Source organism: Puma concolor, chromosome D3 (genome assembly GCF_028749965.1).
Source record: "Puma concolor isolate L17-30 chromosome D3, mPumCon1.1.hap2, whole genome shotgun sequence".
NCBI lineage: Eukaryota > Metazoa > Chordata > Mammalia > Carnivora > Felidae > Puma > Puma concolor.
The window spans coordinates 40,594,266-40,611,952 of NC_141678.1; the positions used below are offsets into that span (position 1 = coordinate 40,594,266).

The 17,687-nt window shown below is 44.1% G+C and overlaps 1 protein-coding gene and 1 long non-coding RNA gene across 19 annotated transcripts in view; one reads left to right on the top strand and one right to left on the bottom strand.

The window, feature by feature from the left end:
- The window catches only part of DLGAP1 (DLG associated protein 1), a 904,837-nt gene that overhangs the window by 798,367 nt on the left and 88,783 nt on the right, over positions 1 to 17,687 (top strand). The gene's annotated exons all lie outside the window — the stretch shown is intronic.
- On the bottom strand, positions 7,349 to 14,649 carry LOC147575518 (uncharacterized). The gene is made up of 3 exons (XR_015242473.1): positions 13,028 to 14,649; positions 11,204 to 11,311; positions 7,349 to 9,004 (listed from the first exon to the last, which is right to left on the bottom strand). It is a non-coding gene; the product is annotated as an uncharacterized LOC147575518 (long non-coding RNA).

Below are 17,687 nucleotides of genomic sequence, written 5' to 3' on the forward strand. Positions count from 1 at the left end.
ATACACATACAAAATTATAAAACAATAATAATAAAGACAGGGTATCCCAGTTGCCCATTAGGTAATCAGGCTCATCTGGGGTCCATTTTGTGGTAGTCCAGTTTTGTTCTTAGGGGAAGATTAGCCACTTTAGAAAGACGTATGAACTTGGAGCGCCTGGGTAGCTCAGTAGGATAAGCATCCAACTTCAACTCAGGTCATGATCTCATCGTTCATGGGTTTGAGCCCTGTGTCAGGCTCTGTGCTGACAGCTCAGAGCCTGGAGTCTGCTTCAGATTCTGTGTCTCCCTCTCTCTCTGCCCCTACCCCACTTACACTCCGTGTCTCTCTCTCTCTCTCTCTCTCTCTCTCTCTCTCTCTCTGAAAAATGAATAAACATTAAAAAATTTTTTCAGAAAGACATATGAACTGGATTCGGATATGCAACATATAAGTGAAAAAAAAAACTGTATTGAGCCAGGCACTATGGAGGTTCAAGATTCAGAGATGGTCAAGATATGAAGTCTGCACTCCTGGGGAGACAGGAATCTATAATTACAGTGTAGTGATGAAAGATATGAGAAGCACCTTCTAAAGGTTAAGAGAGGACAGGGACAGAGTAGATTAATTCAGGAAGGCTTTATAGGAGGGATGGTAACAGATATGAAATTTAAAAGATGAGTATGAGTTTGCCAGATAAAGAAAGGGCAAAACTTACAGGCACAGGGAACAGTATGTGTCAAGCTGCAAGCAGGAAAATAAATAAGAGAAAGGAGCAAAAGTTGTAAAGGGAGAGAACAGGAAGAAGCAAAAGAGAATGGATTAAGTTATAAAAATCCCAACACAGAGTCTGGACGTCATCCTTAGGAAGTGAGGAGCCATTAAAGATCTTTAAGCTAGTGAACCCAATGATCAAGTTTGTCTCTTTAAAAGACAACATCAGGCTGGCGCCTGGACGGTTCAGTCAGCTTCAGCTCAGGTCTTGATCTCATGGTTCATGAGTTCAAGCCCCATGTCAGGCTCTGTGTTCACGGTTCACGAGTTCTAGCCCTAAGTCAAGCTTTGCGCTGACAGCGTGGAGCCTGCTTTGGATCCTCTGTCTCCCTGTATCTCTCTCAGAAATAAATAAACATGGAAAAAAATTTTTTAATAAATAAATAATAAATCAGGGGCACCTGGTGGCTCAGTTGATTGAGTGACCAACTTCGACCCTGCATCGGGCTCGCTGCAGTCAGCGCAAAACCCGCTTTGGATTCTCTGTCCCCCTCTTGCTCTCCGCCCCTCCCCCTCTCATGCTATCTCCATCTCTCCCTCAACGAATAAATAAAACATTAAAAAAAGAAAGAGATAATTCAAAAGACAGAAGCAGAGAATCCCGTGATTATTATGGAAGACCCTGTCAAGACCAAGGCAATCTGTTCCATGAAGGAGATTGGATTCATGAAACTGACAACGGTTTAAACATAGATATGAGGAAGGGGAATGTGGGGTTACAAATTGGATATTACCAATTTCTTTATTTTTGAAGGTTAGAACTAAATGTAAGGTGGTTTGATTCAACAAGAGTTAAGTTGAACATAAGAAAGTTGTCAGCAAATAACCAATTGCAAAATGGAGATGGTGGCCTGTTGGAGGGAATCCCCATTAAGGTACATCCCAGGAAGGTTCTGGCATCCCCAGGAGGTTATCCTCGGCCAATCATCTACCCTCTGCACAGGAGAGGCCACACTCGCTGCTCCTGTGTGAACGAATGAATTGGCTGCATCAGTGATAGAAGTCTGAAAACTTCCAAGAAAGTGGAGTCCCTTTCATTGACAAAAGTGAGACAACGGGGTGCCTGGCTGATTCAGTCAGTAAAGTATACAACTTTTAATCTCAGGCTCATGAGTTCAAGCCCTACACTGGACATACAGATTACTTAATAAATTTTTTTTTTTATTAAAAAAAAAAAAAACGGGATAGGTAACCAGACTCTTGACTAGTTTGTATATGAAACTTTCTCTGATCAACAGGCTAGAATGGTTGGCTTCCTATTATAGTCATTTCTGTGATTATTATACCCATTTCTCTGCTTCATTCCAAACCCCACTCTAACAGAAGCTAGGAAAAGGTCTCTTTTCTAATGTTACCCAGAATGTCTCATATCAGAAATAAAATTAGAAAATCTGCTCTGCTTAAAAAAAAAAAAAAAAAAAAAAAGGATATAATTAAGCTGAAATAGCAGGTGAGAAATTAAATATCTGATAAATATTAGAATTATTTTATTCACCGCTGATAAAATCCATCTGTGCAAATATAGGACAGATAGAGTCCCTTAGTTCTTTGAGACAAAGATCATTATGTAAGAACATGGTAGCTTTCTAATTACCTCATTTCATGTAGTTGACTCTAACAGCATAATTTGAGTTAACAATCCATGAAACATTTTGTATAAAAACCATTATGTATGACTTAGTAGGTCATGAAATAAGAGAATTCATATAGAAATACAAGCAATATTCTCAGTATAATTTCCGTATGTCTGAATTTTATTCACATAATGCTAGGGCATTATACATAAACAAGAAATTGAAAATGTGAAGAGAAGCAAACCCAAGGGCACTGGACAATGATGGGTCAAGTTAAGAAGTTAAAATGTCTTTTAACCTTTTGGAAAACAAAGTTGAAAAGGAGATCAAAGTTTTAAATTAGAGGAAAGGATCTCATTTGGATAGCAATAGATACATAATATCTGTTTTTTTTCTTTAGAGAAGATTATAAAGACTATAAAACATTATATTGCATTTTTTATTTAATTTTTTTTTTATGGGAGAGAGCAAGGAAGAGAGAGAGCAGGGGAGAAGGGCAGAGAGAGAGAATTTCAAGCAAGCTCAATGCTCAGTGCAGAGCCCAAGGAGGGGCTCGATCCCACAACCCTGGGATCATGACCGGAGACAAAATCAAGAGTCAGACACTCAACCAGCTGAACCACCCAGGTGCCCCAAAACATTATATTTTAGAAGAATGATTCATTTTTTTAAACTTAAATTTTCTTCTTAATGTATACAAGAAATACAAGTTTATGGTAGAAAGAAGTTCCAAATATTACTTAGTTTAAGGAAAAAAGTCTCCACAATACTCATCCAGTTATAATATCCAAGTGTTTGTGTATCCCTGCAGATTTTTTCCATGTGTGTCCACCAATGGAATCATAATTACATAATATATACACAAACAAAATCATTCTTTTTTTTAAATTTTTTTTTAACATTTTTATTTATTTTTGAGACAGAGAGAGACAGAGCATGAACGGGGGAGGGTCAGAGAGAGAGGGAGACACAGAATCTGAAACAGGCTCCAGGCTCCGAGCCATCAGCACAGAGCCCGACGCGGGGCTCGAACTCACGGACCGCGAGATCATGACCTGAGCGAAGTCGGACACTTAACGACTGAGCCACCCAGGCGCCCCGAATCATTCTAATCTGTTCTACAACTTATTTTTTCACTTGACATTGTATCTTTAGTATCTGTCTACATTAGTATAGATAGAAAGTTACTTCCTTTTTTTTTTTTTCTTTTTTTTTTTCTTTTTTTAAAGTAAGTACTACCCTCAACCTGGGGCTTCAACTCACAATCCTGAGCTCAAGCATCACCAGCCAGGTGCCCCAAGTTATTTTCTTTTTAATGTCTGCATAAGATTCTACTTTTATGGATGGCCAGAAGTTACTTAACGTATCCCATTATGTAAAGTCAAGTAGTATTTAGTAATTTTAGAGCTGAAGTTCTTTAGAGGGTCCCTTTGACCCTCTGAAATTATAATCAAAATTTGTATATGTGTACATGTGTGAATTATTTCCGGAGAAAAGCATCTATAGCTTTCAACAGATTATCTAAAAAGTCAAAGACCCAAAATATAAAAGAGCCTTTCCATTGTAGAATTTGTAGAATTGCAACTTCAATGAAGTTTCAGAAAACAGGACTAAATACAGTTATAGAATCAGGTGTCTAAACTTTTTAAAAATCCAAACCACCTTTTGATATACTTTACATACATACATATACCTAATCACCCTTGGCATAAATCACCTCCTTCCATTCAGAAATTCTGATATACTCCTCTAAGGGACATATGCAAAACATCCCCCTTTCCCACTCCCCTCTCTCCCCCACCCCCAGTCATAGGAAGAGTCATTCATATAGCACTTCCAGCTGAAAAGATTTGGTCAGGCTTTACTTTCAATCACTGTAATATAAAAACCAATAGAGATTTCATTTTACAAATTTAAAATTATATTCTTGTAGGGCTTCACATCCTCTAATATGGCAGGATACATACATATATAAGTATACATATATATCCTTCAAAACATCAAAGATCTAATGAGTTAATAAGGAGTTACTAGAAAGCAGGAAGTTAGAGGTTTTCTTTTTTTTCTTGAGATTTTTTTTTTTAATGTTTACTTATTTTTGAGAGAGAGGAGGAGGAGGGGCAGAGAGAGGGAGACACAGAATATGAAGCAGGCTCCAAGCTCTAAACTGTCAGTACAGAGCCTGACGCGGGGCTCGAACTCACGAACCGTGAGATTGTGACCTGAGCCAAAGTCAGGTGCTTAAAACCAACTGAGCCACGCAGGCGCTCAGGCGCCCTACAAGTTTAGATTTTGATAATATCCTAGAGTAGGAACAAATGGTCAGATTTTAAAGCCCCAGTCTTCTCAGACTGGGAAGATCTAGTAAGATCTAGAGAGATCTAGTAAGAAAACTATCCCGTAAAACTGGCATCCCAAAAGTTTACACTCTGTAGGTAAGCATGAACCAGAAGGTGAGTCTATCCCCATGATCCACGTCCCATCCCCCCACCCTAAACAAAACAAAACATATATACACCCAAAAAACCTCCTGTTTCAGTACTAAAGTAGAGGAAGGTTAGCCATTCATGAGAATTTGTAACCATACATGGACTTCTTTCACATCCAGGCTCAAAGTTGCATAAACTGAGTGATTGGTTCAAAGGACCTCAAGCTCTGAATATTTCAGTGATAACCCTTTACAGAAAAGGAATACTTTTCTAGGCCACAAATAACTTCACAAAATAATTTTCCAAAGAAAGTGATCTCCCCACTGTCAAAAATAACTAAGCACACAAGGAAGCAAGGCACCATCAGGGAGAAGAGAACAGTCACACCAAAAATGAAGATGTTAAATTATTAGAATTAAAATAAATAGGCTTTTCCTTTCTAAAAGAGGTCAATCTTAAAGTTTGTGGGATTCGGGTGTTATCATATAAATATAATTATACATATGCAGGCTATGTAGAAATAAATAAAAGATGAGCTTTCGAAGATCTACAGGGAACAAGAAACTAAAAATGATTAGGAGATTTGAAAAAGTAGTTACTTCTGGGGAAAGGAGAGGTTTATAGTGGGGAAAAGATGTAGAGGGGGCTGTGAGTTGGGCACTTTTAGGGTGCTGATAGCATTCCATATCATGAACCTGGATCGTGGTTTGTAATTATTCTTTTTTGTATATATATGTATTTTCTTTAGAGAGAGCACACATGAGCAGGAGAGAGAGGCAGAGGGAGAAAGAGAGAGAATCTTTTTAAAAATTTTTTGTTTATTTATTTTGAGAGGAAGAGAGAGAGAGAGAACACATGTGGGGGAGGGACAGAGAGGGATGGAGAGAGAGAATCCCAAACAGGCTCTGTGCTGTCAGCGCAGAGCCCAATGGGGGGCTCGATCTCACAAACTGTGAGATCATGACCTGAGCTGAAATCAAGACTCGGACACTTGACCAACTGAGCCACCCAAGCACCCTGGGAGAGAGAACCTTAAGCAGGCTCCATTCTCAGCGTGGAGCCCAACGCAGGGTTCGATCCCATGAGATCGTGACCCAAGCCAAAATCAAAAGTAGTACGCTCAACCGACTGAGCCATCCAGGCACCCCTGGATATTCTTTAAGAATATTACACAGAGAGAAAGGAGCTCCTCAATAAAATCATAATGAAATAAATACATTACAAGGTAAACTGTGCTTTTTCAAATTACAAAAACTACCTCCTGTCTCCTTTTTCCTCCTGAAGATTCTGTTATGCCCTCCTGCTGCAGAATCAGCTGGATGGTCTTTAAGGCTCCAGAGCACAGAGGAGTGACTCTAGAGATAGGGTAGGAGGAACCACACATGCTTAAACAGCCCCTTCTACCCCACGGGTCTGTAAGGGGCAGGGGAAACACGGTGGAAGACTGAAGAACATTCCCACTGAGCAAATCTACTCCCTGCATTTTTATACCTGGGACCTGGTCCTTGTCTGAAGCCAGATTACCTTCTCCAGTCTGCCCTTCCCAAAAGCATATATAACCTAAAGTATTAGTCATCACACACACCAGAAATAATTGGTAAAAAAAAAAAAAAAAAAAAAGTTACTAATGCTAATAAAATATTAGGGCTATTTTTATAGACCATGTAATTCTCTCAGAATTAAATGTTTAACAGCTTGAGATAGAACTCATACCATAAAATTCACCCATTTAAAGTATGTAATTAGATGTTTTGTTTTTTTTAGTACCTTCACAGAGTTGTGCAACCATCACCCACAATTTAACTTTGGAACATTTTTAACACCCCAATTAGTCTCCACCCCTACCCCAAACCTAGGCAACTATGAATCTATTTTCTGTCCCTCAGAATGAAAATTTATGCTTTTGGTTTGACTGCCTTAAAGCACACTATTTTGAATTAGGAATCCTTGAAGCTGCTCCAAATCTAATCTCCTGAAAATAATTGCTAAGTCCGCCTCCGATTGTTTTGTTTGGGGCATTTGTGTGGCTCACCTTGAGAAACATTACACGTGCCCAGCAGCTCCATGGCAAATGTTTGACCTGGGGGTGGTCTCTCCCCACCACCCCCTCAGGCCCAAACACACACGCGGCCTCTAACAGGGTGTGATGGCAGAAAATGCCAACACAACAGCTTATAGGTCTTGGCCACCAAAGCTAATAGGTGGAATACGTGCATGCCTAGATAACTCCTGAATAGTTGTAGAATTTGGAAGGCATACAATCAGGCATATAATGGTGAGAGCTAGATTTCCATGAAGGCAGAAGTGAAGCCTGCTTGGGAGAGATGAACGAAGAACCATCTCCTTCGGGAAGCAGGTCAGTAATAACCACTACCAAGAACCCCAGCTGGGTGGAGGGAGAGGTTCTGTGAGGTGGGCACCGGGCAGATTCAAGGGCACCTTCCTTTGGTTGTTCCCTTTTGTACATTCTGTGCGTGTGATGGCTAGACTTTGCTTCTGTGAGCATCTGTGAAAGACGATTATTTTGCCTTTTGGAATGGGGAGGAGCATTCAGTGAAAGCCGCCTGGGTCCTTGCGGTCTATTTCTTGGAGTTTTGATTATTTTGCCTTCTTTTTTTTTTTTTTTTGAGAGACAGAAAGGAAACATGAGTGGGGGAGGGGCAGAGAGAGAAGGGGATAGAGGATCTGAAGAAGGCTCTGTGCTGACAGCAGAGAGCCCAACATGGGGCTCAAACTCACAAACCGTGAGATCATGACTGGAGCCAGAGTCGGATGCTTAAGCACCTGAGCCACCTAGGTGCCCCGGAGATTATTTTGTTCCTGAGCTTCTGTCCTCGTCTTTGGGGGCTGCTGTAAAAAATACCATAGTCTGGGTGGCTTACAACAGACATTTGTTTCTCACAGTTCTGGAGTCTGGGAAGTCCGAGATCAAAGTGCCAGAAGGGTCAGTGTCTAGTGAGGGCTCACTTCATGGGTGGCAGATAGTGGCCTTCTGGCTGTGTCCTCACATGATCATTATATGTGGTAAGACAGAAAGAGATACTGGCATCTCGTCTTATAAGGGCACTAATTCCATTATGAGGACCCCTACCATGACCTCACGAAAACCCAGTCACCTCCCAAAGGCCCCACCTCTAAACACCATCATTTTAGGGGCTTAGAGTTTCAACATACCAGTTTAGGGAGGACACCAACATTCAGCCCATAACAGACGCCCTCAGGTGCACATGGCCTAAATCAGGTGTAATATTATGACCAATCCCTCCCTTGGGTTAAAAAGCAGCAGGATATTCTTCCTCCGTTAGTTTCCCCTGTTCTTGTAAAATTAGCCTTGATCATGACATTTGGGGACATCTTGAATCTTTAAAAATTAAACTGTTTCTGTGGAGGTAAAATAAACAGGCGTTTCCCTTCTAAGAAAGGTAAACCTTAAACTTGATGGGATTCAGGTGGTAAGTGATCACGCTCCAAGCGCTGACTGGCTGAGAGAAGACGAGCCAGCAGCCCAGCCTGACTGTTTCCTCTGAGATTCCAGAGTCTCCCTGAGCATCTGCCATCAGGGGACCCACACCCAGGGCGATGCATTCAGAGCCACGCACACACGCCCGGTGGCGCAGTCAAGCACAGAGTGGCCAGTCGCATACAGGTTCACCCCGTGCCAGCACTCTGAGACCCCCCACTCACAAAGGGCCCTTTCACACCCAGCTCACCAGCGCCCACTGTCTCACATTCGAGGCTGACACGACCCGAATGCACAGACCGACATCAGCCTGGCCCATCTTCTGTGTCGTGGGAAAGGTGGAGAAGAGGTGACAGGGAAAGTCTGGTTTCCCCGAAGCGCTGGCATTTTGTTAATCTCATCTCAAATGCTGTCACTCACCCAGAAAGGTCCTAAATGCGCCTTACTTCCGCTTCTGAAGCAGCGGGATGTGGCGGCGGCTGTCTGGGTGCTCTGGAGGCCGCCCCGGGAGCCGCCCCGGGAGAAGGGAGGAAAAATACCAGAGCCGCCTGGACCAAGCAGTGACTGGGGAATGGAATCACCCAGCTGAGGGCCAGCCACCTCCTCGGGCTGAGCACCAGGCTGCTGGGAACAGTTCCATCAGCTGAGAAGCGCTGAGAAACGTCCGATTGTTTTTGGTGACTCTTCCTACACCAGAGCCTTCAAGAACCAGAGAGAGGTGTTGTTAGCAGAACTGAAAATCCTTGTAAGGATGAACTTGTGAGCTGGATCCCTTATCCGGGTGAAGCCTGGAAATAGAAGATTAAAATCAGGACTGGTGTAAATAACACCTCTTCTTGCAATTAACAACATTAACTACAATGATTGACAATAAGTAACAGTAGTACTGAGCATTTACTTTGTTCTAAGCCCTGCCCTAGGACTTTTGCCTACATCATTTCACTAAACTTCTCAACAGCTCGAAAGAGAAGTACTTTTACAATAAGCAAGACTAAGAGAGATTAAGCACCCAAGATCCCCCAGCTAGTGTGTGATTCCAAAACTTTACGCTGTCGCTGGAAGGGATGACCTCACTCAGGCTTTCAGAATCGAGTACTTTTCCAATTAGCCAGTTTAGGATTGCCTCAGTGAGGAGTTATAGGAACTAACCACCCCTTCCACTGCTCCAGGCTGGGACAAGTGTATGTGGCAGTTCATGGCTTTGTCACCAGGATCTAGCCTTACTCTCGGTCTTTCCCACAGGCACAGGGCTGTGTGAAGGGGGTGGGGACTTGTAGGGACACGGAGACTGAACTCTGGGCTCCCCCCTCCTCCTGCGTTCAGGCTGCAGAACCCATCTTGCCGGGGGGAATGTTTACCAATCATTCCTAGATCCCAAGCCAAGCATAAATCATGAAATAACTAGTGTAAGTGTAGATTCAATAGGAACACACCCACTGTCAAGGTCCCCAGGTACTCTTCACTCATGAACAACCAGCCCAGGTCACTTATTTTTAAGGTGAACCTTGGCAGGCATTGGAGTCACCTGAAGCTTCTGTGTAACCACTGCTTGTAGGGCCCACCCCAGGGAGTTTGTCCATCAGTAGGTCTGGGCTGCGGCCAGAGAGTTTGACCCACAATTCCGGGTGCCACTGACGCTGTGGGTTGGGAGACCAACCTTTGAGAACCACTATTTAGGGGATGCAGGCTTTACCTTTGTCTGTCATTTCACTTCTGGGCACTTCCCGCTGCCTATTTAAATATGACAGCAGCTGTTCTCCAGGACTTTCATCCGTAACACCTGTACTGGTTACTGTTGCTGCCGTAACAGGTTACCACAAACCTCGTGGCTTAAAACAACACCACTCATCTGATAGCTTTGAGGTCAGAAGTCTGAAACGGGCAGGCAGGGAGTGCCTGGGTGGCCCAGTTGGTTAGGTGTCCAACGTCAACTCAGATCATGATCTCAAGGTTCATGAGTTCGAGCCCCACGTAGGGCTCTTTACTGAGAGCCTGGAGTCCGATTCAGATCCTTTGTCTCCCTCGATCTCTCCCCTTCCCCCACCCACACTCTGCTTCTCTCTCTCTCTCAAAAATAAACATTAAGAAAAAAAATTTGGGGGGCACCTGGGTGGCTCAGTCGGTTGGGCATCTGACTTTGGCTCAGGTCATGATCTCACGGTCCGCGAGTTCAAGCCCCACGTCGGGCTCTGTGCTGACAGCTTGGAGCCTGGAGCCTGCTTCTGATTCTGTGTCTCCCTCTCTGTGACCCTCCCCCATTCATGCTCTGTCTCTCTCTGTCTCAAAAATACATAAACATTAAAAAAAAAATTTTTTTTTAAAGAAAAAAAATTTTTAATAGATGAACAGGGCTGCACTCCATTATGGAGGGTCTAGGGGAGAATCCACTCCCTTGCCTTCTCCAGGCTGCTTGGCTGCTTTTATTCCTGGCCTTGTGGCCGCAGCATTTTCAAAATCAGCGGGATATAGCATCTTGAAACCTTCACCCCCAGCCCACCCCTCTCTCTCCCTTCACCTCCCCTTCCCCTCTCCCCCTGCCCTCTGCTTCCACCACCATCTCCTTCTCTGGCTCTGACCTTTCTGCCTCCCTCTTATAAGGGCCCTTGTGATTACATTGGGGCCACCTAGATAATCCAGGATAATCTTGCCATTTTAAGATCCTTAACGTAATCACATCTGCAAAGTCCCCACTGCTGTGTAAGGTAGCATAGTCACAGATCTCAGAGATTCAGAATTTAGAGACCATTATCCCGTCTCCTGCCCCACCCTCCCCTCCACCTGTCTGAACAGCAGGTGTCCCTCCTATCCTGTATCACCCTTCCCACAAAAGAAAAACCAAAACAGTATCAGGATTTGCATGATGCAATCCTTCTCACTTTGCTGATAATAAGGGAGAAGAGGAAAGGAGTTAGTGAATTGTCCATCAAGATGAGCCTCTGAGACCATGCCCCAAACACGCCTGCGAAGTCTCCCCATACTTGCCAGACCTTCTGAATCTCAGTCCCTCCTCTTCTGAGCCAGGAGCCTCCAACCCCACTGGGCTTGCTCATTCCAGGCTGTCTCCAGCGCCACCTTCCAAACCTGCCAGCAGGCCGCTTGTGAAAGATGCAGAAAGAGGAACTGAATTATAAGGCTTTCTTGCCTTTTGAGTTTTTGATTACTACCTTCAGAATTTCTGGGCTGAGGTCCCAACCTCAAGGCTGCGAAACTTCTGTTGGTGGGTGTATTAATTTGCTGAAGCTGCCATAACAAAGTACCACAGATGGTGTGGCTCAAACAATAGAAATGTATTTTCTTACAGTTCTGGAGGCTGGAAGTCCAAGGTCAATGTGTGGGCAGGTTGTTTCTTTGGAGGTTTCTCGCTTTGGCTTGCAGACGGCCACATTTGCCCTGTGTCCGTCCACACGTGGTCCTTCCTCTGTGAACATGTGCCCCAGGTGCCTCTCTCCCTTCTTATAAGGACACCAGTCTTATTGGATTTGGGCCAACCCTAATGACCTCATTTTCATTCAATCACCTCTTGAGAGATCCTGTCTCCAAAAGACACTCGTTCTAATGTACCAAGAGTCAGGACTTCAACATATGAATTTGGGGTTGGGAGTAGGAGACACAACTCAGCCCATAACAGTGGATGGGGGCCCTGGGAGATTGCAGAAGGTTGCTTCCATTCTATCTTGGTGTCACAGGCAGGGTAGGTAGAATTAGGGTGAGTGTGGGGGAGAAGAAGGCCAGGCCGTCGACTTTAAGAGTGTGCACCTTGGCCCAGCGCTGCCTTTGGTCTTAGATCAGGGCTGAGAGGAAGGCAGAGAAAGAAGGTCAAAGTAGCCCCCAAAGGTTCAGTGTCAGTCTGTGTAAGCAAGCAACAGCACGTAAGGCCCACCTTCCTCAGACCTAATCCCCTGCAGAAGGGGTTTTGCTTCATCTGTAATTCCCAGATGCTCACAGAAATTCCACCAAGTCCACAGATGCAGAGGAAATAAAGGATCAGTGAGTGTTTGTGTTTGATGCTCTGAAAGGCCGGGTGATAGAAAGTGATTTCATTCTCAAGGCATGATGAAACAAATCAAACAGCCTTATCTTATTCTTGATTCATGGGTTCCTCTTTCTTCAAAGCCCTTTAGAGGCAGGACACTGAATTGTCATTGTTAGAGGAAGTGCCACTGCAAGGTCCCTCCTGGGACATGTTGCATCTATGACTTACAGGACCTAAAATCTCTGACATTTTTCCTTGACAAACCTTTGCTACTTGCTGGTCAGACTCCGTGACCAGTGTAGGCTTAAAATATACAAATATATAAACACACACACACACACACACACACACACACACACACACACACACACCACAGACACCGAATGAAACAAGCCAGTCACAAAAGAGACAAACACCACATGATTCCGATTACATGACGGGCTTTGAGTGGTCAAATTCATACGGACAGAAAGTGGAATGGCTGTCACCAGGGGCAGGGGGAGAGGAAAGAACCAGGAGCTGTTGTTTTATGGAGACAGAGTTTCAGTTCTGCAAGATGAAAATTCTGGAGACTGGTTGTACAACAATGTGAATGTATGTATCGAACTGCTCACTTAAAAATAGTTAACATGGTAAATTTTGTGTTTTATGTATATTTTACCACATTTCCCCCCCCAAAAAGGGCTGCTGGAAGCAATCGTGTAATGGAAAAAACACATGGTGGGGGGGGCGGGTAGTGGGCAGGACAACCTAGGTTAACCCCATATATGCCACTCACTAGTTTGAGGGCAACATTCTGTTTATTTCCAGGTTAACAAGTCACCCCAAAACTTAGTACCTTGAAACAACAGCAACCATCTTGTTATTCCTCAGTTTCTAGGCCAGGAATTTGGGGACATCTTGTGCTGGGGAGTTCGGGTTCAGGGTCTCTCCCAGCCTGCAGTCTGGTGGAGGACCAGAACAACTGGGGGTTGGTTCAGCATCTCTCTCTCTCTCTCTCTCTCTCCTTATAGTCTCAAGGCTTCTCTGTGTGATCTTTCCACATGGCTGAGGTGGGCTTCCTTACAGGTGGCGGCCTCAGGACAACTGGACCCCCTCCGTAGTGGCTCAGACTTCAGGCAGGCAGCTGTCCCAGGGAGTGAGGTAGAAATTGCATCACATTTTCTGATCTGGCCTCAGAGGTCATAGTGTCACTTCCTTCACACCCCCTTAGTCACAAACAAATCATACACCCCCTCTCCACCCCCAGATTCAAAGGGAGGGGAACTAGACTCCACCTCTTGACAGGAAGTGGCAAAGCTCCAGCGAGGGGATTGACCAAATGTAGCTCACCTCTCCAAGACAGCCATGCCCGCTCATTTACAGGTTGTGTCTGGCTTTGCCACAATGGCAGAGTTACATGTGTGGGACCAGAGACCGCATGGGCCACAAAGCCTAAAATATTTACCACTCGCTATAGAAAAGTTGGCTGACCTGTTCTAGAAGAACATGTCAGACGGAGATACTGTTTCACCCACCTCTGGCAGCTTACCAGCCTCTCTGAACTTCACCTCCGTCTCCAAATCTGTAAAACGGAACGAAGGTCGGGTGTAAAAAGCATTTAGCACAATTCCGCACCCTCACGGGTAAAGTATAAAATGTAGCTCTTCCGTTTCCAGGCCTTATTACGATTTGAGAGCCACAGAACGATGACGAGCAGTGTTGCCAGTTCCCGATTTTAGGCACACCTTGGAATTCAGGCAGACTTTACAGAGACCCTCTTTTAAAATTCATTTGTATTACTCCGGAGGAAAGAGATGTTTGCAAGAAGTCTTCTAAAAATGCAACGCCTTCATTTATCGGACGAGCTAGAGTTTTCCCCTTCAAAGAGCAAGCACAAAACGGAGTGAAAGAGAGCTGGAAAACCGGGAGCTGAGTGAGTGGGGAAGAGCAGGGGGCAGGGAATCTCCCTTTGCCTATGGAGACAAAGACTCCAGAACACATTTGCGCTCAGAGCTGCCTCTGCCACAGACAAAGCAAAGAAAAAGGTTTTCCTGGCCTCCCTTCAGCCATCAGCTCCCCTTCCTATTTCCCTAAAGATTAGCTACTCCACCCCCACTGCCTCCCACCTGCCAAGGTCTCCCTTGGATGTTTTCTCTCATCGCCTGGCTATTTCCAAGGCCAGTTCCCCAGCAACTCCCTCAAAGATTATCTGCCTGTGATCCAGCTCTCCTCCCTGCTCCAAATTCAAAAAGGGGCATCCGGGAGCCTGTTTATTAAGTCCCCCTGGACTCTTTCTCTTTAGAAGCAAGCTTCTATTCAAGAAAATAGACACACCCCAGCTAGCACTTACTGTGGTAACAGTAGACCTACCCGTCTCAACTTTTCTACTCAGTTACTGAAAACCACCAAAATTATCAACTCTATTTATCCAGCATATGAAAAATTATGTTCTGTCTCCTCTCCAAGTTATGTTTGAAAATCTACCGCGTCGGGCTCTGGGCTGATGGCTCAGAGCCTGGAGCCTGTTTCCGATTCTGTGTCTCCCTCTCTCTCTGCCCCTCCCCCGTTCATGCTCTGTCTCTCTCTGTCCCAAAAATAAATAAACGTTGAAAAAAAAAAAAGAAAATCTACTTAAAATAATGGGGCACCTGGGTGGCTCAGTCAGTTAAGCCTCTGACTTCGGCTCAGGTTGTGATCTTACAGATCATGAGTTTGAACCTCGTGTTGGGCTCTACACTGTCAGCACAGAGCCGGCTTTGGATCCTCTGTCTCCCTCTCTCTGCCCCTCCCCTGCTCGTTCTCTCTCTCTTTCTCTCAAAAATAGAGAAACATTTAAAAATAAATAAATGATATGGAAACCAATTTGACAATAAATTATATTAAAAAATAAAAATAAACAAAACCTACTTAAAATTAATAAATGAATGAATAAAATCTACTTAGCTTCACCCTAAGCAATGTTGGAAGAATTGTTCCTTTTTAATGTTTATTTATTTTTGACAGACACAGAGAGAGAGAGAGAGAGAGAGATCACAAGCAGGGGAAGGGCAGAGAGAGAGAGGGAGACACAGAATCCGAAGCAGGCTCCAGGCTCTGAGCTGTCAACACAAAGCCCAATGCAGGGCTCGAACTCATGAACTGTGAAATCATGACCTGAGCCAGTCAGACCCTCAACCAACTGAGCCACCCAGGAGCCCAGAACTGTTCCTTTTTAATGCAGCTATTTGTTGACATGTCATTTTTATATCAAACATTATGAGTGTTTTGGGATGGATGGGAGGGGGAGAGAGGGCCCTTTGGCCCTATTAATTTTTACAGCATTTCCCCCTCCTATTTACCTAAATTTGTGATTTCATGCAAATTTTATAAAATATTTTGTGTTATCCCCAGAGCCTGAACTCCACAGAAGCCAAAGGCCAACTCAATTTATGCTGCCCCTGAAAGAATTGTGGTTTGGAAAAATTACTCAGATGGCTCCCGAAAAAGTAATAATTCTTATTACTACTGCTTTTGTTCCTACCACAACATCTGCAGAGCACTTTGCAATTTACAAAGGGCTTTCACACCTGCTACCTCTTTCATGGTCACTGTAACAGCTGTCTTATAGTTATGGTCCCACTCTCCAGATTATTATAAAATGAAGCACCGAATGCATTCCACAGGTTGTTATATAATGTAGCATAGAATACTTAAGCACATTGACCTAGATCACAGACCTACCAATTTACAGACCAAGAATTCCAAAGACTTTTGCTTCATCCGGGCTTTCTGTTCATGCCCATGTCTTAGGCACAGGGCCCTCTCAACCAACACTGTCCCTTTGACTCCTTTCTCCAGAATGCCAACCTTCTACTCCTGAGAAAGGTTTGATTGATTGTATATCCAAAACCACTTATAAAATAGAGCACTACCCACATTTCACTTAAGCTCAAAATGTTTTGTTTTGTTTTTTTCAACAACATACTTCCTGATCGAATCTCTCTTATGTTAGTGACAGAAAAATGGACTAAATGACAGACATCAAGATCTTTTCAGAAGAATAGCTTTCGTTGTTTTGCTTATTTTTATCTCAGGTAAACATCTGGGAAATCACCAAAAATGAAAATATGTCTGAGATGGTCAATGTTTCAGAAGTACTTTTATGACTATCAATTTTTTTAATGTTTATATATTTATTTTTTGGGGGGGGGGGAGGGAGGAAGAGAGAAAGCACGAGAGCAGGGGAGGGGCAGAGAGAAAGGGAGAGAGAGAGAATCCCAAGCAGGCTCCATGCTGTCCGTGCAGAGCCAGACTCAGGGCTTGAACCCACGAACCATGGGATCGTGACCCGAGCCAAAATCAAGAGTCAGACGCTTAACCGATCGAGCCACCCAAGCGCCCCTGAGACCATGAATTTAAAGGTCCCATAAAATCGGAAGCTTGAGGGCATCTCTGACAGGAGCACTGCCAGCAAATATACTGAACAACAGCGTTTTCACCTGAGATTCAGTTTTGTCTCCTCGCATGCCCCCTACCTGGCACTGGACAAGATACCTGAGACGTCTGGATGCCACGGAGATAGGATGGCATAATCTCACCAACTGTACATGAACTGCGACTTCCGAGTGTCCCAGGCCCTTTGCACCTGGCTTAGCAGCTGCTTAGACAAAATGAAAGGATTCCTCTTATGAAATTGTTGACATCATCGTTGCTGTCACTATATACTATTTATTGAACATTTACTACGTGTCGGGTAATAGGGTGAGCATTTCTCATATATTACTTCATTTTATCCACCCAACCCCCCAAGGAAGGTATTCTAATCCTCATTTTACACAGTAAGAAACTGATATTCAAAGAGATTAAGCAACTGTCCCTAGGCAACACGCTTTTAAACCAAAGGTCTTCCTCCAAAACTTGTATTTTGTAACATGATGCAATACTGTCTCCCAGGCGTGGAAAGCGAAGCCGTTGTTGCTTAATAGATTTCTGGTCATTTCAGTGGATATGTTTAGGGCTGGTATCCTACCTTGTTACTATAGTAAACTAAGGAAATCGAGTGGGCAGGCCTTAAGCAGTCTGCAACTTTAAATTCTCAAGTAGTTGAACTTAGAGTAAGCAGGTCCCATTCCTATCCTGCCCTCCAACCCTCCCTGGCTGCAGATCATGAGAGTTGACTGTGAAGGCAAAGGGAGACATACTTGTAAGCGCTTTTGTTTTTGTCTTTTCTGAACTCTAGAGAGTATGAAAAAGTTTTAAACCTCTGGTAGGGATCCATCCTGCAAGACATCAGAAATCCGTAACAGTTTCTGCCTCTTCCAAAGTTCAGGACAGTAGAGGCCGCAGCTAGTCACCCTGTGTGACCTGAATGAGTGGCAGGGGGAGCATCGCAGGGGGTGGAGGGGTGCAGGCAGACAGGCTGCAGAGGGCTGGGGTGGGGTACGGTGACACAACACTGGTAAGGACCCGGCCAAAGAGCAGAATGGGCGAGCAACAACTCCCCACCCTTGGGAAGTGCTTCTGGCTTTTAAAAGATG